The sequence below is a fragment of the Suncus etruscus genome, chromosome 18, assembly GCF_024139225.1.
Source record: "Suncus etruscus isolate mSunEtr1 chromosome 18, mSunEtr1.pri.cur, whole genome shotgun sequence".
NCBI classification, from domain to species: domain Eukaryota; kingdom Metazoa; phylum Chordata; class Mammalia; order Eulipotyphla; family Soricidae; genus Suncus; species Suncus etruscus.
In genome coordinates this window covers 29,077,096-29,103,517 of record NC_064865.1, presented here as the reverse complement: position 1 = coordinate 29,103,517, position 26,422 = coordinate 29,077,096, and the positions used below count along the sequence as shown (strand labels likewise).

General features: G+C 36.8%; 1 protein-coding gene and 2 non-coding genes across 3 annotated transcripts in view; 2 read left to right on the top strand and 1 right to left on the bottom strand.

Annotated features, from left to right (window-relative positions):
* The window catches only part of BTBD9 (BTB domain containing 9), a 509,556-nt gene that overhangs the window by 169,950 nt on the left and 313,184 nt on the right, over positions 1 to 26,422 (top strand). The window lies entirely within an intron of this gene.
* Positions 5,715 to 5,821, bottom strand: LOC125996694 (U6 spliceosomal RNA). The gene has a single exon (XR_007491376.1). It is a non-coding gene; the product is annotated as a U6 spliceosomal RNA (small nuclear RNA).
* On the top strand, positions 19,888 to 19,991 carry LOC125996759 (U6 spliceosomal RNA). Its single transcript, XR_007491440.1, has one exon. It is a non-coding gene; the product is annotated as a U6 spliceosomal RNA (small nuclear RNA).

Below are 26,422 nucleotides of genomic sequence, written 5' to 3'. Positions count from 1 at the left end.
TCTTAAAAATATTTAGAACCACTGACCATAAATAACTTTGTAATTTCACGGTGACTAGATAAAAATATTGTTTAGAACTGATATTATTGCTTTTTACATGTAGTGCTGCTATACCACACCTACCACTTAGTGTGCCTGGATTCCTCTACTGTTGTCCCCTGTTCCCTTCCTTCCCCTCCTCAACACCCTCATACCACAGTTCCTGATCGTATCTCAGGGCTGTTTCCACTGTCAATGTGTAATCCCTTGCTTCATAACTTACAATATGTTAGCTACATTAAAATGCCTCTGGTATTCTCAAGTAAAATCTGAGTTGTTATAATGTCCTGATGCTCTCCTGACAGAGATAATTTGAGGTTTCTATCTTGAGTTTATAACCAAGCTGTCTGTCTTTAGGGATGTTAATAGTTAGGGCTACATAAATTCAGAAACAGATAAATAGTTTTATCTTTTTTTGTGTGAGAAAATGACATACTCTTCCTAGGTATTGGGGAAGAAATTTTTAGGGGAAAAATGGTCTGATAGTTTCTGAAAACCAAAGCTGAAAAGGACAGAATTGTGATTTCATTCTCTTCAACAGTTTTTCTCTGGGTTTGGGAAACTGTCTAATAACTCTAATTCTATAATCCTTTTTATTTTTTTCCTCATTTATGAAAAAACTGTTAAACAAGAAAGCTATCATTTGCATTTTGGTTTAATCAACTTTCTCATTAGCACTTTCCAATACAAGTGTTACCTGATTGAAGTTTACTGGATTCTTTATGTTTATTTATTTATCCTATACTTTTAAACAATTTTTCTAATTTTTTAAAATTTGTTATTTTAATTTATTTATTTTTGGGTTTTGGGCTACACCCAGCAGCGCTCAGGGATTACTCCTGGCTCTGAGCTCAGAAATAATTCCTGGCAGGCTCAAGGGATGCCAGGAATTGAACCCGGGTCTGTCTTGGGGGGCAGCTGCATGCAAGGCAAACGCCCTACCACTGTGCTATCTCTCCGGCCTCTAATTTTCTTAATTTTTGATGCGTTTCTTTATAAAGAATATAATATTTATAATTTATAAATATTAATAAATATGCATTTCATATTTATTAAGAATATAATAGTAAGGCTCTTCTGAGTGAAGACGTTTCAGGGTTCAAGAGTTTTCTAATTTCTCTTAAAATGATTTTAAAATGCTAGATTTTAATTTGCAGTAATATGGACAGATCTAGAGATTATTATGCTGAGTGAACTTAGAAAAAAAAGGGATAAATACAGAATGATTTTTCTCATATGTGGGACAAAGATTTACAGCAAGGTAACAACAAAGTGTAAAAAGCAACACAATGGTGGATGGAGAGATAATACAATAGATAAGGTGTTTGTCTCGCATATGCCCAGCATAGTTTTCATTCCCAGCCTCCCACTATGGTCCCCCAAGTACCTCAAGGAGTAATTACTAAAGTCAGTGTCTAAGGATTTGGTAACCTGCAGTTTGTGCTAGTTCAGCCTTCTTTATTACTGCTTAAGCTCACTGAGCTTGGTAGATTACTATGTAACTTTCCCATCTGATTTCCTGTTATACTACTGAACTGACACTATTATAAAATACTGAGGTTCAGGATTTATAGATCTGAATCAAATTTGGTGACTTGAAGGAGCTAGGCTGTTTCAGTTGGTAGGTTGTAGGGAGTGTGGCACTGGGCTGCTGAAGTTCATGCAGAAAAGGGAATCTGCATGTACCCCCACCCCTACCTTTCTGAGAATGCCACAGAGGTATCAGTTTGGACTGGACTACCTGGGAAAAGTGGCCTTTTTTTTTTTTTTTTTTTTTTTTTTTTTTAGTATGCTGGAGGTACCATGCCATATTTTTGCAAGGAAGACAGGCTGTGGCAGAAGCTGCTGGGTTTTCAATTATTAGTGTGGGTGTGTGTGTGCTTAGCCCAGTTTCATTTAAAAAATAGTGCCAGAGTTTTCAGCCTTGTAGTCTGATCTCACTTGAGAGGATTCAGTTGTTCATATTATTTGAGTTAAGTCGTGCAAATGGGCTGTTTCTATTGGAGGGTATAGGATGTGGCGCTTGGCTATTGCAATTCATGCAAGAAAGGAAATCTCTGACACACACCCTAATCTGAGAATGTCATAGAGGTTTCAGACCAGACTACCTGGGGAGTACCAAGTTTGTTTGTTTGTTTGGTTTTTATTCTACATAAATTCTTACTTTAAAAAATGGTATAGGATACCTATTTCTGAGTTCACAATGTTAGGCCCTAGTACTAAATGAATGAAGGTACTACATTGTATTATCTAACAAGCCATAAGAAGGATAACACATCATAATCAGGTAGGGTTTGTCCCAGACATGCACCGCTAGTTTAACATTCAAAACTCAGTGGGTAGTTGTCACCATATTAACAAGCTAAAATGGGAAAAAATCATGTGATCATTTCAGTAGGGGCAGAAAAAAAGTTTTGCAAAATTTATCATCCATTCCTATTAAATGCTCTCAGTAAACCATGAAGAAAAGGACATTTTCACACTGATAAAGGGGTAATATAGTAAGACTAAACTAGCCAAATACCTGCTGGTGAAAGACTGAATGAATGTTTTCTCCAGCAAGTGGGATAGCTCAGTGGCTTCCATTCTCATTACTTCCATTTAACAGTGTTCTGGGAGATGGGTAGGTGGTGCACAGACATTATATAAGGTTTCAGAAAAATTAGAATAATTTATAGCATTTGAAAGCATTACAGATTGGGAATGGGGCTAGAGCATGTTGAGAGAAAAATGGTGCATGGAGACCCGAAGAAACTTTTTGGAGTGATAGTTGTGTTTATCATCTGATTTTTAGCCCTATGCCAAAATGATCAAATTGTATACTTCAAATATATGTAGTTTGTTCAGTGAAACCTCTTTATAGAAAGTTTTTTTTTAAAACTTTCTTTTATTTAAAAATTAAATTAAATGATAAATATCAAGGAGAGATATTTAGATCTTGAATATGAGTTCATCTTGCCCAAGATATTGCTATTAGAGACATGGAGTTAGTTGTGTGACTATAGAACTTACTGTGTCCTTGCCTTCACCTCAGAGATCAAAAGGGTGAGAATTAAAGTCCTAGTCAGACCAGAGTGATTTCCTAAGCACAAAATTTAATTACTTTTCTGGTTAGATGACAAAAGTTAAAGATTCCATCAATTATTAAGTTCCCAGCTTCTGTTTTTTAAAGGCCTTGATTGTGAAATAATTAGTAAGCAATTTCATGAACTGACTGTGTGTCTGTATAGTATATGAAGAAACATTTATTTTTATTATAAATTCATTAGCTATTAAAGTGTCCTATTGTTCTTATATTTGCTAGTTAATTCTTTTTTCTTTTCTCTTGTAAGAAGAAATAAACATATAACTGCAGTGTGCATAATGATGTTCGGACTAATATTATCAACCAGAAAACAAATAGCAATGTGTTGTCAGCTTCCTGGGTAGAAAATGGCATAAGGGCAGGCTGGTTTTATCATTTCTTGGATCCAGCTGTTTGATGATTGCTGTGATATTACTAAGTTAGAAAGGAAGAAAACACAGTGCTTAAATACACTGAATTTCATGTAGAAATAAGATCTTTTGCATTTCCTTACTGCATAAAATGTAGATGGAGACACTTGGAAGTTTAGTATTGTTACAAGAAATCTTTTAACTTATACATTAAGTATAAGCAAACTGATGATCTCTCTGAAGTAATTGTGTCAATGTTGACTTTGGACTCTATGAAATAGACTATTTCAAGGGGAGTTTTAGTTGTTACCTATATGATATGCAAGCTTAAAGATGATGTAACAAATGCAGTAACAAAAGGTTCTAACAATGAATTATTTAAACCAATTCAGGAAATACATTAACAGGAAATAAAAAGGATTTCTTAGATATTAAAGACTACTGACCCCTGCTGTAAAACAATTAGTCTTTGCAAACAGTTGTGTATAATTGAAAACTAAATGCATTTCTGAAGTGTAAAATAGATTCTTTTGGGTGGATGGGCCACACTTGGCGGTGCTCAGGGGTTACTCCTAGCTCTGCTAGAATATGGGATGCTGGGAATTGAACCCAGTTGTGTCCTAGGTTGGCTGCGTGCAAGGCAAACACACCCTACCGCTGTGCTATCACTCTGGCCCCTAGGTTCTTTTTTTTTTTTTTTTTAATTTTGAGCCACACCCAGTGAAACTCAGGGGTTACTCCTGCTGTGTGCTCAAAAATTGCTCCTGGCTTGGGGGGCCATATGGGATGCCGGGGGATCGAACCATGGTCCATCCTGGATCAGCCGCGTGCAAGGCAAATGCTCTACTGCTGCGTCTTCGCTCTGGCCTCACCTAGGTTCTTTTCTGACTAGATTAGTCTTTAGATTTATCCCTCTAGATAATCTGTGGTTATAAATGAATTTCTTGGGAGGCAGTATTAATAAGGATAGGAATTAATTAATAAGGATATGATACACTATAACAGCAAAAGCAAAAAAATATCAGCCTTTAAAAGTCTATTTCTTGGGCCTGGGGAGTTAGGGATTAGGGCATTCCCAGAATCACATGATCTACAAAGCATCAGGGACCCTAGAATACTTCCAGAGTAGTCCTTTTGGCCCTTGGCACTTCAGGGCCAGAAAACCACCACATACTTGTGCCCTAGCACTGAGCCATGGAGTGATGGGAATGGCCTCCAGGTCCCCTGAAAACCTTTTGGGAAATTCCTTTCCCCACAAAAGTATTTCTTATTCACTTCACTTGCCTACCTTAGATTAGATATTCTGTTCCACACAGTGTGTCACAGGCATCAAGGTTGCTTGATTCTCCACTCTTAGCTATATAATAGCTTTTAGTTTACAAGAAAGCAATTTTTTTTAAAAAGGAGTCCTCTTCACAGACGGTAACCTTTTTTCTGTGGGTGCTGTGGAAGGGGTGGCGATGTTGTTCTCGGTCTACCAAATCTTTATTCCTGAGAGCAAAAGATCTCTAAGGGATAATTGTACTCCAAGTTTAGACATCATAACTCTGGAAACTGAAAAGATAGTACAGTGGGTAGGGTTACACTCAACCATCATTGGGTGTTACCATAAAAACTGGAAAAACAAAACAAAAACAACAACAGAAATAACCCACACCAAACTCTGACCACTACAGAGCAGTAATGTCTAGCTTCTTTTGGAACTCCTTATGTAAAACGCATGGCCTCCAGGACTACTGAATAAAGAAAAATGAGAGTCAACACTAGTCCTTTTTTAGTATAAAAGTAACATTCTTTTGTTCATAATACACTGACCAAAAATAAATGATAAGGTACAACTCAATGGTAAGGAAACAGAAGAATTATTTGGGGAGAGCTTATAGATGTTCAGTATTAATGGCTTTACTATGATCATTATGTAGTGAAGCGTGGTGACATCGTTCCATAATCTGAGCTCCACTTTGCTTGGCACCTTTGAAATAATACCTTTAATAGAAATTTAATATCATATAAAGTACTCAGCTGATGAACATGCTTATAGAATGTTCTTTTATGTCCCATTTAAATATTTTGTTACATTTGTTATTTGGGGAGAAAGATAATATATTCTTGAATTTACCATTACTTATATAATAGTAAATAGTTTGGATTTCTAAAATTACTGAAATGACTTTCCTTATAGTCAAAGGTGTGATTTTATGCATTTGTATAGAATTACAGTATTATAGTGTAACTGATAAAATATTTTGGACTGCTTCACGAATTTGCGTGTCATCCTTCAGCAGGGGCCATGCTAATCTTCTCTGTATTGTTCCAATTTTAGTATATGTGCTGCCAAAGCGAGCACTGATAAAATATTTTGAAAACATCTAAAGTAATTTCAAGGATCTTTGGTTAAGAGAGCTTTCAATCCCAGTATTTGCTAAATTATTATGTTGCTGTTTCCTACCAGAAACCTAAAACATGGAGGGAAAAAATTATGTCATTATACATTTTTTTTGGTTTTTGTTTAATTTATTCTTCAGTATTTGGGAGTAGTCTCCCCTCTAAGTCACATGTGGAAAGAATTTAGGGTAGAAGTAGCAGGGACTAGTAGAGGCTCTTGGCATCCTTGGAACTCAGAGAGATTGTATATATTCACATATTCAAATCCAAAGATACTCAGTCTTGGAGTTAGGGATGTAGCACAGTAATACAACACTTGGCTTGCATGTGTGAAGTTCTTCCAAAAGGAAGAAAGGCATTCATCCTCAATTTAGCCCCATCCGCTATTAACTTGTGAATTCTAATAAAAGGAAAGAGCTCGTCATTAATTTTTATTTAGAAAATTAAAAACTAGTAGAAAAGTGAATTCTTAAATTCTAGTTGAGGACCAGAGGATAGTACAGTAGGGTGCTTGCCTTGCACCCTGTATGGCTCAAAATAACAAAAAAATAAAAAAGTTCTAGTTGAAAACCAGCTTCTTTCACTTGTAAAAAAGTTTTATTTTGTGAGGGGGTAGATATTAGAGGGAGTTTTGGGCCATATCTTGCAGTTCTCAGAGCTTATACCTGGTTCTGTACTGAGGAGACACTTCTGGTGGTACTTGGGGCACCATATGTGGTTTCTTGGATCAAATCAGAGTCTGCCACATAAAAGGTCATTTGTACCACTACTGTGCTGTCTCTCCAATCCTGATCACTAATTTTATCCTAAAGTTCATCTTCTCTCTATGGTATTCTCCTTTCTTATTCTTGTATATGCTCCTAGCCCTCAAACCTTATCTTTCTGCCTCTTTCCCTTTATCCCTCTCTCTAAACCTCACCTCCCCTTCTTCTTAGTCTTTCTCTAGTCTTAAGTAGAGAAAGTAATTGTGCTTCAGTAATTTACATGAGATTTTTACTTGGGGGGGGGGCGAGGAGGGTCACATCCAGCAAGCTGCTCAGGGGTTACTCCTGGCTCTATGCTCAGAAATCGCTCCTGGCAGGCTCAGGGGACCATATGTAATGCCAGGATTGAAACCACCAATCCTTCTGCATGCAAAACAAACTACCTACCTTTATGCTATCTCTCTGGCCCCGAGAGTTTTACTTTTATATCTTCTACACATCTCAAATTCAACAAGATCCAAATTAATCTTGATTTTCAACTCTTTCAGTTTACATTTCCAATAAATATAATACACAAACCTTCTTTATTTGGGGGGAGACGAGCCTTTATATTTTCCACTTTTTCTTGTTATCCCTTATCAAGATCTGTTTGTTTTAACTCTTTAGGCATATTTCGACTTCATCCACAACAGACATTCTTTACTGCTAATACTGCATTTTATGCCAACGTCATCTCTTGCCCAGGCTTTAGTCACCTCCAAATTGGTTTCCTTACTTGCCCAGTTCATTCAATAGAAGTATGAATTAAAGAAAATAAAATTGGTCTCGCTTAAGACCCCTCCAGTGGTATCTCACCTTCAGATATACATGGCTATTTGATATGATTTTCCTGTCTCTACCTCATCATCTTTATCTTCTGCCTCATTCTCTCTCCCATCGCTGATTTCCAGCCATGATAGACAAGGGAAACTATGCATCTCCCTGCCTATATACTCTTTTAGTACCTGACTTCTTGCCATATAAATTTGAGCTTAATATCTTTTTGGAGAGTCCTTACTGAAACCCTATCTTAATTATAGTACCTTATTTGTTTCTACAAAGTGATTATTATAATTCTAGAGAATTTATAATTATCTGTAACAGACTGCTTGAGTCAAGAGAATGGTCAATAAAATAACTGATATTTGGGAATACATGTAAATAAACTATAAAGGGAAGGAGATAATTATGTCATAAAAATAGTATAAAAATTGTATTTAGAATATGTAAAAAACTTTCAAAACTCAATAGTACAATAGATAACCAACATTTTTATGTATAAAAGATTTAATGTTACTAAGTGACTTAACACTACTAGTCATTAAGAAAATGCAAAGTAAAATCACAAGATAACAAGATCCAAGATACTGCTACATATCTATAGAATGTCTATAACAACTATAATTAGTGAAATTGACAATAACTGCTCCTAGCAAAGATGGAGAAAGTATGATGTGCTCTTCTAGTTGATGCTACATTAGTCATTGGTCGCAGAGAATGTGAATAAATTAACACAGAGACTGTCCAAGCTTTAGGCTCCTGGAATATCAGTGAACTCATGGGCAGGTCATTTTTCAGCATAAAATTACTACCTCACAGGCCCGGAGAGATAGCACAGCGGCGTTTGCCTTGCAAGCAGCCAATCCAGGACCAAAGGTGGTTGGTTCGAATCCCGGTGTCCCATATGATCCCCCGTGCCTGCCAGGAGCTATTTCTGAGCAGACTGCCAGTAGTAACCCCTGAGCAATGCTGGGTGTGGCCCAAAAACAAAGCCAAAAAAAAAAAATACTACCTCACTCAGGGTTTCCAGCATGTAAGCCATTTTAAGATGAAAGAGATATGAAAGACATTTAAAGTAAGCTAATCAACATTCAATAGGTACATGAAAAAAAGAAGCTGGGTATTTCATATAGCCAATTAGCAAGCACTCTTAAAGTATAAAGTTCTTACAGTTTTCTTTTTTCTTTTTTCTTTTTTTTCCTTTTTTTTTTTGGATTAGCTTAGGGGTTACTCCTGGCTCCAAGCTTAGAAATCGCTCCTGGCAGGCTCAGGGGACCATATGAGATGCCAGGATTTGAACCACCGTCCTTCTGCATGCAAGGCAAATGCTCTACCTCCATGCTATCTCTCCAGCCCTCTTTTCTATTTTTGACTGTGTTGCCCTCTAAGGTCCTAATTCATTTTATTCTATGCTTTCCTGTCACATTTGCAGTCCTTACCCTTTGCTATCTATTTTGTTCTTTATTGCTATTCTGCTCTTTCCTGTAACCAGTTTGGAGCCCCTTATATTTTAATACCTAAACTGTTTTTTCCAGGGGAATATCCCACCTTGGGTTTTATATTAGGGAGACATTTACCACATATCTGGAATTTTTACACATTGAAGCTAAATGGAATAGACAAGTCCAGCATTTTGTAAAAAATTTTCATACTTACTGATAAAATTAAATAGCCCTAAATATAACATATCCATTTGACACAAAATTCTGAAAAAAGAATGTTTATGGTAATATTATTAATGATATATGAAAACAATATAATTCTTCAATTAATAAATGAGCAAACAAATTGTAGTATATACATACAAGGACACTTACTCAGCAGTAAAAAAATTAAACCAAGTTGCTGATGAAGCAGACAGGCAAGTAGGAAAGGGACACCCCCATGGCAATAAATTCTTGAGATGTAATAAAACCAAGAGGCAAGATTTAGAGGAGTTACTTCATCATTGATGAGTCTTAACTGGCACTATTACAGGTCCAAATAAGACTAGACCACCCCCCCATAAGAAACTTTAGCAGGAACAAAAGATCAGGCAAGGATTATCAAAAAAGACCATCAACTATAAACTGATCAACCACCCTAATAATAGGACTCTTAACTGAGAGGAAAGCCCCACATGGGTCAGATTGGGAAAACCCTATAAAGGACAGCTTAGAACAATGGAGGTGCACACATGTCTTACTTAGGTATATATTGCCAGCATTCCCCTTTTTGAAATTGTACTTCTCTAATTTCATGCTAGATTGTGTACTAGGGCTTTCTCAACTATTAGAGAGGCGTTCATTCGTTCCTTTTTTAAAAATTAATATCTTTAAACACCTTGATTACAAATATGATTGTAGTTGGTTTCAGTTTTGTAAAGAAAACCCCCCTTCACCAGAGCAACATTCCCATTACCAATGTCCCAAATCTCCCTCCTCCCCACCCCACCTCCAAAAGTACTCTAGACAGGCTTTCTACTTCTCTCATTCAGTCACTTTGTTATGATAGTTCTCAATGTAGTTATTTCTCTAACTGTACTCATCACTCTGTGGTGAGCTTCATGTTGTGAGCTGGACCTTCCAGCCCTCATCTCTTTTGTCTCTGAGAGTTATTGCAAGAATGTCTTTCATTTTTCTTAAAACGCATAGATGAGTGAGATTATTCTGCGTCTATCTCTCTCCCTCTGACTTATTTCACTCAGCATAAGAGATTCCATGGGGCCGGCGAGGTGGCGCTAGAGGTAAGGTGTCTGCCTTGCAAGCGCTAGCCAAGGAAGGACCGCAGTTATCGAACTGGTGTCCCATATGGTCCCCCCAAGCCAGGAGCAATTTCTGAGCACTTAACCAGGAGCAACTCCTCAGCATCAAATGGGTGCGGCCCAAAAAAACAAAAAGAAAGAGATTCCATGTACATCCATGTATAGGAAAATTTCATGACTTTATCTCTCCTGACGTCTGCATAATATTTCATTGTGTATATGGACCACAGTTTCTTTAGCCATTCATCTGTTGAAGGGCATCCTGATTGTTTCCAGAGTCTGGCTATTGTAAATAGTGTTGCAATGAATATAGGTGTGAGGAAGGGATTTTTATATTATATTTTTGTGTTCCTAGGGTATATCCCTAGAAATGTATAGCTGGATCACATGGGAGCTCAATTTCCAGTTTTGGAGGAATCTCCATATTACTTTCCATAAAGGTTGGACTAGATGGCATTCCCACCAGCAATGAATAAGAGTTCCTTTCTCTCCACATCCCCACCAGCTCTGCTTGTTCTCATTCTTTGTGATGAGTGCCAATCTCTGTGGTGTGAGTTGTTTTGATTTGCATCTCCCTGGTGATTAGTGATGTGGAACATTTTTTCCTGTGCCTTTTGACCATTTGTATTTCTTCTTTGACAAAGTGTCTGTTCATTTTTTCTCCCCATTTTTTGATGGGATTAGATGTTTTTTTCTTGTAAAGTTCTGTCAGTGCCTTTTATATTATGGATATTATCCCCTTATCTGATGGGTAGTGGGTGAATAGTTTCTTCCACTCAGTGGGTAGCTCTTGAATCCTGGAAACTATTTCCTTTAAGGTACAGAAGCTTCTCAGCTTAATATATTCCCATCTGTTTATCTTTGCTTCTACTTGTTTGGAGAGTGCAGTTTTCTCCTTGAAGATGCCTTTAGTCTCGATGTCATAGAGTGATTTACCTACATGTTGTTCTATATACCTTATGGCATCAGGTCTGATATCAAAGTCTTTAATCCATTTGTATTTTACCTTCTTCATACATGATGTTAGCTGGGGGTCTGAGTTTGCTTTTTTTTTTGCAAATGGCTAACCAGTTGTGCCAACAGCACTTGTTGAAGGGGCTTTCATTGCTCCATTTAGGATTTCTTGCTCCTTTATCAAAAATTAGGTGCTTGTATGTCTCGGGAACATTCTCTGAGTACTCAAGCCTATTCCATAGATATTGAGCGCATTACTCATTATTCTCTCTTATCCTGTCCTTCCCTTTCTCAATACCTCCAAATAAGACCTGGGTTTATTTTGGTTTTTTATTTGTTTGTTTTATTTTGTTTTGTTTTTTTGTTTTTGTTTTTGTTTTTTACCTCACTGTCTCCTCCTCAAATTCTTTTCTGTGAGGAAAGGCATGGACCTGAAAGACCTGGATAAGATCAAGAACTGACTATGCTTTTCCTGCCAAAGCAAGGCCCACAGTCCTAAATCTGTTCAGCCACTTCCCCAAGAAGCAGAAGTAGATAAAGAAGCTGATTTAGATAAAGAAGCTACAAATTCCCTTCTTGGGGCTGCCACCTTTCTCTTCCCCACTTCACACAAGTCACTCTGGGGCCTTCATCGGCATCACTGATAGACAAAGCAACCTGTTTGTAAAACACACACAGGGGCTGGAGATATAGAATGGAGGTAAAGCGTTTGCCTTTAAATGCATTCCATATGGTCCCCTGAGCCTGCCAGGAGCTATTTCTGAGCATAGAGCCAGGAGTAAACCCTGAGTGCTGCCTGGTGTGACCCAAAAAACAAAACAAAACAAAACAAAAAAAAGTAAAATACACACAACTCTGAGTCCAAGTGTCCAGATTTAAATGGAAACATGCTAAATTATTCTGCTTATATGTCATTCTGTAAATAGCAAAACTATGGTAATGGAAACAGGTTGCCAAGTTTAGAATTTGGGGAAAGGGTTCACTGTGAAGAGATAGAATGTGTATGGGTGATGGAACTGTTTATGATTATTGTGGTGATGGTTTTTTTTTTTAATTTTCAGAACAACATACCAGAAGGATGTATTTAACTGTCTAATTTTTCTGTAATTTTTTTCATTTGTTTTGTTTTATTTTGGAGTCACACCCAGCAATGCTCAGTGGTTACTCCTGGCTCTACGCTCAGAAATCACTCCTGGCAGGCTCAGGGGACCATATGGGATGCCGGGATTTGAACCACCAACCTTCTGCATGTGAGGCAAACGCCTTACCTCTATGCTGTCTCTCCGGCCCCTAATTTTCTATAATTTAAAAATAAATTCAAACATAAAATATATCATAGGCAATGTACTGTGAGCAGAGGGTAAGACCTGATTTTGTTTATTTCTTCATGTTGGTTCTTGTACTGCCAGGCCAGCAATTTCGGGTTTTATCTTCTTTCATTCTAGAAAGGATATCTGTAGTTATAGTTTTCTCAGGCAGCCCACATGACATTAACATTCTTTAAGCTGATAATACTGTATTGATTTTTTAAATTTTTATTAGGTTTTGTTAAATGAATGAGGTTTTATTTTCCTATCATGAATTTGCATTATTTCCAGTATTTTGTTTTATAGTAACAATGTTATTTTAAAGGTAAATTTTTTGGAAAGATTTTCTCTATTTTCTTAAAATAATAGAATATTTCTTCTGCCAGGGATGTGACTCAAGTTGCAACACAGTTGGTTTTCATGTTCAAGACCCTGGATTTAGTGCCAAACACTGAACCAGCCTCCTCAACCCTACCCCACCACCTTTTTAGCATAAAGCATGTTCCTGATGGTTCATGAGCCAGAGTAACTATATATAATGTTAGAGAGATGGTAAATGGGTAGGCGCTTGACTTTTATGTGGTCCCCTAAGCCTTGCCAGGACTGATCTTTGAGTACCTCCAGTTATAGCCCCCAAACCAAAAATAATGCTATCATTTTAATGTTTTGACTATATTGTTCTTACACTAAATTCTTTAACTTCAAAAATAGTCTAAGAAGGCATATAATTACTCTTTCTTCCGACTTTTCATATATTATGACCATTTCTAATTAAATAGTTCTGTTCATTAAAGAATATGAACATTGAATTAGCATTTATCAGACATTGTTTTTTACTTTTAATTCATTATATTTTGTCATAATCCATTATGCAAACGTTAGTGTACTTGAAACCCAGACATACCTGCTTAAAGAATTTCCATTTTGAAGTATACCAGTCATTATTCTTTGCACCTTTTGATCTCCTTTGAAAATTTTTTCAGTATTTATTTTTCTATTATCTCCCTCAACAAAAGAAAACCACTTTTTGTACTGCTGATGCATGACATGGTGTGTTTAGCTCTGTTTTATGTGTCTACAGAATACAGAGTTGGGTTTGGAATGCTTCCTCAATATTCCTGCACCATTTGAAACTTATTCCATTTTTTGATGTCATCTCTTTCTAGAAAAGCTGCTTGCCTTACTTATATAACATTTATTTTGGTTATAGCATTTTAATTCCCTTTATCACCTTCTCTGCATTTGGGATGATATGCAACATGCAGAGGGACATTTGATGTTGCCGTGGATATCGTAAGAGAATGTTGAAGAGCTAAGTTGGGAACATTCCTCATACAGAATGTATTCAGTTATTAGGCTGTCCTCAATCATAGTGTGGTACTGGAGCGACAGCCTCATCGCATCATAGTATTTCTTTTAAAATTTGTCATTTAAAAACTATAAAACCAAATATTTAAAAGCACTCTAGCTGTTTACTTTGCTGAGCCTTATTGTGGATTTTGTTGTTTTATGGAATGCTATAGAGGAGTCCATTGTTAATCACGTCTTAACCCTATAAAATATGTAACAAGCTGCTGAACAGAATGATGACAGCAGACAGAGAACAGAGTTTCATTTGAATTCATGCAAATGTAGAGATTTTTGAGAAACCCATTTTTAAAGTATGAGCCACATTTTGAAAATAAAACAAAGAATAACGCCTTGGACTAGGAATCTGTAATGAAACCCATAATAGCTAAAAGAGTACAATAAATTCTACAGGGAGAGCTTTCCATTTTCTGTTCCTTTTCAAATTCTAATACTAAACTCTATTAGTAGTCAGTATAAAATAATGAGACATGAAGCCCTGCTGGTGTAAAACTATTACTAGTCTGTTACTTTGCATAAATTTTCACTCAAACGATTATCTGTGGTCTTCTTATGAAGGACCTGTTATACGCTTTCCAGCTAAACAGATGAGACCTATTAACCATCTCCTTTGAATGAATAGTGTTGGAATTTGCAGGCATTGCACTTTTTCAAAGTTGGGAAAAGAAAGGTATTCTGTGCAAGGGGCACAAAGGTATTTACTTCTTTGAGAGTTCAGTGTTCTTGTGTGATTATGGGAACTGAAATCCTTTCTATCAATTTTAGTGTCATATTAGGAAAAGCAGAAAAGCATTTTTTTAATTTTTGTTTTGACCATATTGGCTTACATATCTTTCACAGTAGTATTTTAGGTACATATTAACATTGAATCAGGGGGATTCCCATCACCAAATTTGTCCTCCCTCCCCACCCGTCCCCTTCCTGCAACCCATATCCCCCAGCATGACCCCCCGGGCTGCTAGAATAAGTGGTCCCCTCTGTGTCTAGCTTACTTCTAGCGATCATATATCTGTTTGGTCCTGGTACCTCCCTTGTTTCCCCCTTTATTTGAGATGTGGAGCTAGATAGTTCGAGTTATGTGGTTTTGTTTGAAGGAACGAAAAGCAATAGAATGGGGTAAAAAAATCAAATGGGCTGAAAATGGTGGAGTCCTTCTAGAGACTTTCAACCTCAGTTTGAGAGAGGACAGGAAAAAGGTAATTGAAACACCGCAACAATACAGAAAGAAATACCAAATAAAATATCCAGTGAGCACTGCAGCAATAAAGACAAGCACCACACAATAGCCTCGGTCCTGAAATCAAAACATGCCGGAGTGCAAAAAGAAAGATAAAGATAAAATAAAATTGGAGACATGAACTTCAATATCTATACCAAAATAAAGAAGTCAAAAAAATCAATCAATAATTAAATATATAAGTGGATAAAAGGATTATTTTGTGTGTGTGTTTTTTTTTCTTTTTCCCCTGCATAGGCACAGTAACTATTGGGGATATTATAGAGGGAATTCCCTTGGGCTAGGAGATACAGGATTTCTCCACTCTTGAAGTATACTGTCATGGAATTAACTATAGACTCCTTGCATGATCATTTAGTCTCCCCTTGGTGCTTTTGTGGTGTATGGAAGACTTCGGCTTCGTCAAGGATGGTAAAAATTAGACCTCTGTATCTAGAGATCCTGGTGTCTGGATAGCTCAAGGAATGGAACTTATGATAAAGTCCAGAAGACATTTTTAGTTTTATTTTTAAGATGGGAGAGTCTGCCATGGTCACCTTCTACATCTAGGCAATATTGTAATTTTTCGTTTAATAATTATAATAAGAAATGTGTCATTTTTCTTTTCTACAAATTCTGATCTTACCCTGCCTTTCTTATTTTCATTTTTTTCTTGGTCAAGCAGACTTATAATTTAAGTCAACTTCGATTCTTTTTCTCTTATTTCATATGCTTAAGCAGTTGCCAAATGATTTTGATTCATCTTTCTTAATTTCTAATATCCATCTCTGTATTTCATTCATGTTGCCAGCATCCAAGTAAATGCCATTATGGACTCAAGCCTAAATTATTACATTTTACATTGGTTCTCCAACCTCCAGTTAATATCCTGCTAATCTATTCTATATATTACTACTAGATTTATCTTATTAACTATAGCTTTTCTTAAACTATGAACTTTGGAAAAGTTTGGAAGTTCAATTATTTGAAAAAATAATTAAAACCATTAATGATATTAAGAGACCGCATAGTCTAGTGGTATATTGCCTTTGGAATATTGCACTCTTCAGAGTGGTACACCTTAGGGATTCAGTAGCTTGACTTTGTGAGGACTGAAAATTGACAAGATTACTGCATTGGTTATTGTAAGGAATGACCTTTGTCACTTTGTAGCCACAGTTGATTATGGTTTTTATTATTAGAAGTATTGTTGTTACTGTTAAGAGAAAATGACAAAAGGAAACTGAACAGAGGCTAGAACGAGGAATATTGCTGCCAATTAGAAAGCATAAGGATCCTAGCACTAACAGGTGTAGCCCTGGAGGCAGTGCTGGGTTTGAGAATTGAAGCATCTGGACCAGTTGGCCAAGCATCATCAGGAGTGACATCTGGACTCCCTGAGCATTGCTTGGAAGCCCTTACAACACCCAAAAAGTCTAAGTGAAGAGACCCTTCTACATTGGCAGTTACTTCTGAAGGAATGAGTTTATTTTAGAAGACTATTTTTCTATAGTGTTTAAATTTTTAATATATTGTTTCCTCTTTTAAAAATAGGTGAGAGACTATAATTCTTTATTTCTTTGATGTGTTATTTTATTCATAAATACTTTTAATTAAATAACATGCACAGTTATAAAGTTGTTCATAACTGCGTTTCAGTCATACATACAATGAACAACATCCTTCACTCATGCACATTTCCCACCACCAATGTCTGCAATTTCCCTCCCTCCCATCCTTCTGTCCTGTCCCCTACCTGCATCTGTGGCAGATACTTTTCTTCTCTCTCCCTAACCCTTTCTAATTTCCCCTCTCTCCTTCACCCTCTCCCCTTTTAGACATTGTGGTTTGCAATATCGTTACTGAAAAGGTATCATGCGTATCACCTTATCTCCTTTCACCATCCAGTTCTTTTCTACAGTGATCATTTCCAACTATCATTGTCATAATGTTCCTTTTCTTCCCTAACTAAACCCACTCATTATCATGGAGTGGTCCTCGTGGCTTTTTTCTCTATTGTCTTGGATATTCTTACCTTATTATCTTTTTTGTTTATTTTCTAAATCCCACATATTAGTGTAATCATTCAATGTCTGTCCCTCTCCACTCATTTTGCTCAGCATAATACTCTGCATATCCATCTACATATAAATAAATTTCATGACTTCAGTTTTCTAACAGTATTTGTTAAGTTGATATTCTTAAATGTGTTGTGCCATCTTCTGTGCCAGGTGATAATAGTAAATGATAAGTGATACCCAGACCTTTTCCTCAAAGCATTTATAGATATAAACTTTATTTTGAAGTAATATGTTTGGCTAAAATGGTATAAAGTAGCAATATAGCTTGTTTGTTAGTTGCAATATAGTTTAGAGTGGTAATGGATCATATGTCCTTGGAAAAATCAAGGAAGAAAAAAATTTGTCGTATATAGTTTGAATAGGGTAAGTAGATCTTCAGTGACAAAAGAGGGGCTTAGTGAGCTTGATTGAGACTGTTTTCTTAAAGAAGTAATAGCAATAAAATACAGGACAGTGAAACTTTTTTGGACAGCCTGGTGATAATAAATGCATAAATGGGAGATGAAACTTGAAAGGTCATTTAGTCAAATTCCTAGTCTCAGAATACATTAGAATTGCCTAGGGAGTTTTTAAATATTCAAATTTCATAATACACTCCTTCTGAGTCTCAAAAGCTAGAAAGTCGTCAGGTATTTGCATTATTTTCTGAATTCCTATTCTTTTCTATTTAAAAAAAAAAAAAAAAAGAACACTCCTGGTTCTGATTCAGTTTACCCTTGTATTACTCGCAGGGAAATGGTAACCTGGTCTTAAACATGCAATCACTACTGAAGTCCCTTTGTGCAGTGTTGTCATCAAATAGCCCTGCTAAGAAAGTGTTTTCTTTTATTGAGCTAAATTTTCTCTCTGTTCTGTAGATTTCTGGCGCTTCCCCTCAAGACTTAGAGAACTTTTTTTGCCCACATCAGAAACTTTCAAGTATTAGAAGCTTCTCCTATGTTGTCTAAACCCAGTCAAGTTCTCACTGTTTTTGCTTTGAATCCTTTCCCTGCCCTGGACACTTGCCTCTGAATGTATTTCCAGTATTTGTAAACTTTATAACTAAATTTTATTACTGCATGGTCTCTGAGTTGTGAGTGAATAGTATCTAGATGGGCCTGTGGTTTTATCAATTGTTTCCTTATATGGTCTTTATAAATATTGTAATGGAAACATGGACAAATGGTTGATTGTAATAAACTTTATTAAGAGATTATATGTTGCTGAGAAAAGATAGGGACTGGAACTGCTTTTCTGTTTGGTAATTGCCAGCTGCTAAATTTGGGGATGTAATAAAATAAGAATTATAATGCCCTTGGCTTTCTCTGTGTGCCCTATGTAATTTTATGCCATAGCTTAGAAAAATTATGTATCTCTCACCTTTTTCATATTCTTCCATGTTTCTTTCCCTTCCCTACCCTTCCCTTCCCTTCAATTTTGTTTGGTTAAATAAGTACTTTCCCCTTTATTCCAGATCCTTTCTAATATGACAAAATGTAAACTGTTCTGGAACATTGACTTGAGTGGCGGAGAAGAAATTTTGGTCCAGGAGGTGGATGATGGCAGAACAAAATTAGTAGTTTCTGTCCCCGTTCTATCTCCTGAGATGACTTATCAAACCCTGATTGCCACAGGAGGGCCTTTGGGATCAAGTTAAACAGAACTTTAGGAGCCTGAGCAATAGCATAGCAGTAGGAAGTTTGCCTTGCATGCAGCCAACCTAGGACAGACTGTTTGATTCCCAGCATCCTATATGGTCCCCTGACCTGCCAGGAGCAATTTCTGAACACAGAGCCAGGAATAACCCCTGAGCACTGCCAGTTGTGACCCCCCAAAAAAAACTAAACTAAAAAAAGAACTGTAAATAAACAAGATGATTTAAATCAGAAATTGTTTTTGGAGAGTTATGTAGATGTAGATCTCCAGGTGTGTTTTAAAGCTGAAGACCCCAAGCCAAAGAATATTCATGTTTCCTTTTAGAATCTTTATTCTCTGGCTGAAGTTTAAACTCAGATTTTGCATCCCACCAATTTCTTTGAAACCACTTACAGAAAATCTTCACTTTAAAATCACCTTAAAATGGGGTATTTTTCCAACCTGGTAAATTTTATAGTTTTTTAACTAAAAAAAAAAAGGTGGGTAGATGAGGGAAGGGAAGATAGTGTTTCCTTTTCTGAGGAAACTAGGATGTTTATAAACAACTCAGAATATCTAGTAATTAGCTCTTTTGTGTCAAAGTTCAGTATAAATAGATAAAGTCTATACTCCAAGACCCTTTCTTGCCCTTCAACAGAATGTTAAATGTGTTGATGACTTTTTCTCCCACTGATATTTTTCTTCAAGAAAAATTAATTTGAAAATATACATTTATGGTATTTTATAGTATAAATTGTTGCCACATTTACAGTATCCAAGATCTATAAAAGCAATTAAGAAATTGTGGGGTCTTTTTTTTTGTTTGTTTGTTGGTTTGGTTTTTGGGTCACACCCGGCAGCACTCAGGGGATACTTCTGGCTCTACGCTCAGAAATTGCTCCTGACAGACTCAGGGGACCATATAGGATGCCGGGATTAGAAGCACTGTCCTTCTGCATGGCAGGCAAACGCTCTACCTCCAGGCTATCTCTCCGGCCCGGAAATTGTGGTTTTTATATCACAGTAGACTACTACTCAGCCATTTGGAAATATTAAAATCTTGCCTTTTGCCATGTTGAATTGAACTGTAGGGAGTCATATTAAGTGAAATTAGGCAAACGAAGCAGGACAAAAATATCTTGAGATCTCATTCATACATGGCATATAAAGAAATAAAACAAGGGAGTAGACAGACAGTTGCCCAATAAAAACAAACCTTTGGGTGCTCGCTTCGGCAGCACATATACCAAAATTGGAACGATACAGAGATTAGCATGGCCCCTGTGCAAGGATGACACGAAAATTCGTGAAGCATTCCATATTAAAAAAAAAAACAAAAACACCAACCCCCCCCCCAAGAAACAAACCTTTGGACTGTTATCATAGAATTGAAGTAACTAAGGTGAAGAGGGTATTGAGATATGGAGATGGACTTGAAAAGACCTAGGGTCAGAGGTGGAGGGATGTTGGCACTTGAATGGTTATGGTGGTGCAATAACTGTGGATATGGATACTTTTTAAATCCTATTACCTGATTTTAAAAATAATATTGAATTTTCTTTTTAAATTTTATTTTGGATGATTTCTCAAGTGGTGCTCAGAAGACCCTGGACTTTTCCTAGTGTGGGGTTTCCACATTGAAAAGCTTGAGCCTTAACTGCTTTGATACACTTAAAAAAAAAAGGATATCAATGGACGCGACTCTTATTTTCTTAAATTTGAAGTTCTTTTTGGCTTTGCTGAGTTATTTGTAACATCTTTTGTAAGCTGCTTATTATGCTACTTGATTTGAGCTTTTTCCTTGAGCTCTTTCCTACATTTTTGATCCCAAAATTGACAGCTGAATAGCTACAATTTGCTATATACAGTGACCCAAACTCTTTTTCTATAATTGATGGGTCAGACACTGCACTGAGTGTTAACAAAACAGCAGGACTTCTGAGTCTTCATTGCCCACACTATCTTGTCTCAACTCTAGTTACCTTTCACAGAGTTTGGTATGTTTTTTGTCTAATAAAGAAATAACCACAGTTTAGATCCTCTTGAAAAAAATCACACCAGGCCTTTATTTTGATGAGTTGCAAAATTATCATTGATAAAGACAGGTGTGAATTATACAGAGAATAGTTATTGTTGTTGATATTTATTTTCAATCCAAGAATTTTTTAAAGGATCATTCAGACATTCTAATTATCCAGGTGTACAGAAATTTTGTTTGCTCTGGGGTTGATTTGTCTAGATATGTGCAGAATTTGACTTGGAATTTTGCAGTATGTGTTATAAAAATTGCTTCCATGTTGCCTAACTATTATAGTGTAGAGAGCATTTGCTTTGATATCAAACAGAACTGGTTTCAACTTCAACTGTATGGCCTTTGGTTAAGCTATTTCCCAAAGCATTTTTTTAATGATGAAATTATTATTATCATTTTAAAGTAAATATTAATTCCTACCTTACAAAAGTTCAGAATTTAATGAGAACATATTGTAAAGAACTAAATCCTGGTCTTAGAGATAGCACTCAATAAATGGCAGTATCTGCAGTAAATAACAAAATCCACCTTGCTCTGTCCTGGTAGATTTGTCCTTCTAGACAAATCCTTATAACAGTTAATTTAAATATAATTACTTTTCTGATATAAGAAAGTTAGGAAGGCAATTTGTGATTTAAAAGAGGCTACTTTGTGATTTTTTTACAGTGAGTAAATGGGATATCTTCAGCTATTCAGAATCTTTTGTCACGTCTCTTGATTTTTGGTTTGCTCTGATATTTTTCTTTTAGCTTGTTTTGGGGTCACAGCCATCAGTGCTTAAGGCTTACTCTCTGTTGAAGAATCACTCCTGGCGGGGTTCACCATATTGGATGTCAGGGATTGAATTTGGGACAATAATGTGCAAAGCAAGTACCTTACTCACTGTACTATCTTTCTGGCCGCAGGTTTTCTCTAATGGTGAACTAGCCTGGGGGAACCTGCAAGGCCTCATGGCAGTATGGGACAGTAGGAAATTTGTATTGCTGATATTTAATATTTGTTTTCCTTCAAATACCACATAGAATTGTGTGCTTCTGAAACTGAGCTTTTCATTTTTGCTGCCTTCAGAAATGTTTGGTATAGGACAGTCCACATATATGGGCTCTCAAAAAAATCATATTAGGCAATAGATAAACATGTCCCTTCTAATATGCCATGTCTCCATATTATTGTAGTAACATTATCAATACAAATGCCTTTTGGAATTAAAAATTTATACATTTCTTTAAGATCTGATATTTTTTATTTCAAAATGCAAGTTTTCATTCTTCCTTTTCTGCTCATGTCTTCATTTAATGAAAATAAAACTGATCACACAGATAATCCAAAATGATATTTATAAAAATATATATATTTTAAGAATGTCTTATAGGGACCAGAGAGATAGCACGGAGGTAAGGCATTTGTCTTTCATGCAGAAGGTCATTGATTCAAATCCCAGCATCCCATATGGTCCCCTGTGCCTGCCAGGAGCGATTTCTGAGCATGGAGCCAGGAGTAAACCCTGAGCACTGCTGGGTGTGAGCCCCCCCCCCCAAAAAAAAAGAATGTCTTATAGATAAATAGAATAGCCAGTGTCCCTTGAATGTATTTATACTTCATTGTAATAAAAATTTATACTAGAAAGCCAGAGAGATAGTATAGTAGGCTGGAAGCTTGCTTTGCATGTGACTGAGTCAGGGTCTATCCTTGGTACCCCTTATGGTCCCATGATCACCACCAAGATCCATGAGTGCAGAGCTAAGAATAATCTCTTGAGCACCACCAGGTTTTTCTGCCCAGAAAGTTCCCCCAAAAGGAGTAATAATAATTTAAAATATGACTCAGTAGGGCCTTCCTGTGTTATGTTAACTTTCTTTCAGACTCGCTGTCAGTTCATATGCATTGGCCAGTAAGGGACTATGTCATAGACTTTGACTTTCTTCAGCTTTTTCTTAGATTCTTCAATTTTCTGGCTGCTCAGATAATGAAGACCTCCAATAGAAATGAAGTTAGGACCAAAAAGTTTCTTCTTTTATGAGTTCTTTTATGGATCACTTAAAAATGTTCTGCCTTGGTCAGAGTGATAGCACAGTGGGTAGGGTGCTAGTCTTGCATGTAGCCCACATAGATTTGATCCCTGGCATCCCATATGGTACCTGAGGAGTGATTTCTGAGTATAGAGCCAGGAATGACTCCTGGAGCATTACTGGCTATGATCCAAAAACCAATCCCCCTCAAAAAAAGAAGAAATATTCTGTAGGTTGTGTTGTTATAGTCAGAAGGGGGTGAGAGTAGCAAAGTAACTCCTAACTTTTAGTAACTTGTTTTTTTTTTTATCCATACAACATATTCAGTGACAGTTGGCAAAAAAAAAAAAAAAAAGTAGCTATATTTGAAAAGCCATTTCATTTCTGTAAAGCTTTTTTGACATTTAAATTGTGGTATATATAGTAATATAAACTCAAAGTATAACACTAGCTAATACCAATGTAGTACTTAATGTATATCAGACACTCCTAAATATTTTGATATTATTAATCTCTGTAGTTAATTTATTCTGTAACAACTCTATGAAAACGGTATTATTTTTATTTTCATTTTGTAGATGTTTAATTTGAAGCAAAGAGAAATTAAGTGAGAAACTCAAAGTTGCAAAACCAGATTTTATTTCTTATTTAAGCACTGTGATTTTAAAAGTTGAGATATTTAGTCTGAATGTTTCTACTCCAAACCCGCCATCAGTGTGAGTGTCCCCCCAATCAGTAACTAAAGGTTCTCCTCCCTCTCCCTATCCAACCTGCTTAGAAAACTTATTTTGGCAGGGAGGGGGGATAGCCCTCCTAAGGGGTGCTTAAGAGATCCCAGAACTCAACCAGCAATTCTTATTCAGCCCATCCATTAGTTCAGTGCAAGAGCCCTAGGATAGGATTTTTCTTAGGCTTTACTGTGCTGGAGATCCCCAGACCACTCTGAGTGATCAAGGCCTCCAGACTCTTAACGCTCAAGGAACCAGGTGGTGCCAGGAATTGAACCAATTTTGGATCATATGAGGCATGTGCCCATGCCAATGTAGTTTTACTGTTTTTTGTTGTTGTGTTCTTAAAACATAAATAATTCATTATAGTTTACATTGCATGATTACACTAGTCAAAATCAGAATTTTTCACTCATGGTGTCTGACACTATAGTTCAAACTTTTATTCACTGGGGTCCATTGAACCTTTAAAAGTTTTACATAAGCTATTACTCTCAGTAAATTGGTTTTATTATTTTCTAATTCTTAAAGACTTTTTAAGATTAGAAAGAGGGAATTGGGGCATTATTAGGGTGTAGACTTGACACCTAGAAATTTTCTTCCAGAAATGTTTCTGAAGTGAATTGAAAGTGTTTATTAACTGTGCCAAATTTTTTTGCTAGATTCTGGGAATTTACTTTAGTGAATAAGGTAGACAAGATCTCTGTTCTCACAATATTTTTGTTCCTGTGGAATAAGTAATTTTGAAGGAAAACATAAAAGTCCAGTGCAGACACACAGCCAGAGTATTTCACATCTTTTATGAAGTTAGGGAAAGTTCTTTCTCTTTGGAGCTGAGACAGATAGGAGGGGGTAAAAGGATGTATGGAGAAACCCCATCCTGAGGAGCTGGTGGCCATGAAGAGAGCAATGAGACATCTGTTAGGAACAGCATGGAGACCAAAGGAAGAGCCCTCACATCAACAAGGCCTATAGGTGAAGAACTTTTAGGCAGGGATATAACTTTATCAGATATGTATGATGAAGGTATGTATGATGAATTTGACAGAGGGGAATGAGTCTAGGAGACCAATGAAACTGTTGGGAGATGCTGTTTAGGGTTTTGGGTACTAGCAGCAGAGTAGGAGATATAAAAGATGTGAGAGATTTAGAGGGAAACTGGTTTAGGATTTGGTCACAAATTGGATGTGTGCATAGGTGATGAGAGAGGAGAAAGGGAAATACGAGTATGGTATATAGAGAGAAGATTGGCTTGAGCAGCTGAGTGCTTGCTCTTTCATCTAGTGAGAGAATGGTGGGAGAAGCCTTTGGAGGGGAAGAAAAAATAGCATTGTTTGCTCCATAGAGGTAAAGAGGCACAGAAATACCCAGAAAAGGGGAGAGTGAGACAAGGTCAAGGATATTCTTCATGAAACAAAGGTGAAAACACATGACAGAATGTAAAGGAACAACTAGGCAGTGGCATATCTAACATAAGAAGGCTTGGGAAGGTTAAACTAAGGAGAAACCCATTCTCACCCCTTCATATGGCTGCAGGACCAGCAAGAACTAATCAAAAGTGTTAGATGTGTTTGCTTTTCTGTCCATCAAGGACATGTGTCTGTATTATCAGGGTTTCAGTCTCTGTGGGTATCTCTCACACAAGTCTAAATATGTTTTTCTCTGATTAAGTCAAGTACAAAAGTGTTGTTCAGTCTTGTTTGGGAAATTGCTCATTTATTCCTTTGTGTCACAAGGTCATATCAACTCAGTAAGTTTGCCTGCTAACTAAACACACTTGAAATGCCATGCAGAAATCAGAATGTTTCTACCCTGTGTGAGTTTCTTTTCTTTTCTTTTTTTCTTTTTTTTTTTCGTTCTTGGTTTTTGGTTTTTGGGTCAAACCCAGCAGTGCTCAGAGGTTACTCCTGGCTCTATGCTCGGAGTAGGAGCAGGGTCGGGGGACCATATGGGATGCCAGGATTTGAACCACCATCCTACTGCATGCAAGGCAACCACCTTACCTCCAGGCTAACTCTCCGGCCTTGTATCCTCTGTGGGTTTCTTTTTTGTTTGTTTGGTATTTTTGGCACACCCAGCTTGTATTCAAAGTTTACTCCTGGCTCTGAGCTCAGGGATCTCTCCTGGTAGGGATCAGGAATCATATGGGGTACAAATCATATGCCAGGGACAGAAACCAGGTTGGCTGTGTGCAAAGCAAATGCCCTATGCATTCTAGTATCACTTAAGACTCATATTTTGTTTCTTAAAGCCTTGCACTTCTATATATTTACACCACAAGTAAAGCCTTCTGGCTTTCTTTCAGCCTTTCCTTCAGAAAGGGATACCTGTTGCAGAGTAAGTTATGGGACATTCTTTTTTTTTTTGTATTTTTGGGGTCACACCCAGCAGTACTCAGGGGTTACTCCTGGCTCTATGCTCAAAATTGCCCCTGGCAGGCACAGGGAACCATATGGGATGCCGGGATTCAAACCACCGTTCTTATGCTTGAAAGGCAAATGCCTTACCTCCATGCTATCTCTCCGGCCCCAAGTTATGGGACATTCTAATGGCATTATCTTTCTACTCCATCCGTTTGTTTTCATTTTATATTTTTATATATATTATTTAAACACCTTGATTACATACATAATTGTGTTTGGGTTTCAGTCATGTATAGAACACCACCCATCACCAGTGCAACATTCCCATCACCAATGTCCCAAGTCTCCCTCCTCCCCACCCGACCCCCGCCTGTACTCTAGACAGGCTCTCCATTTTCCTCATACATTCTCGTTATTAGGACAGTTCAAAATGTAGTTATTTCCCTAACTAAACTCATCACTCTTTGTGGTGAGCTTCCTGAGGTGAGCTGGAACTTCCAGCTCCTTTCTCTTTTGTGTCTGAAAATTATTATTGCAAGAATGTCTTTCATTTTTCTTAAAACCCATAGATGAGTGAGACCATTCTGCGTTTTTCTCTCTCTCTGACTTATTTCACTCGGCATAA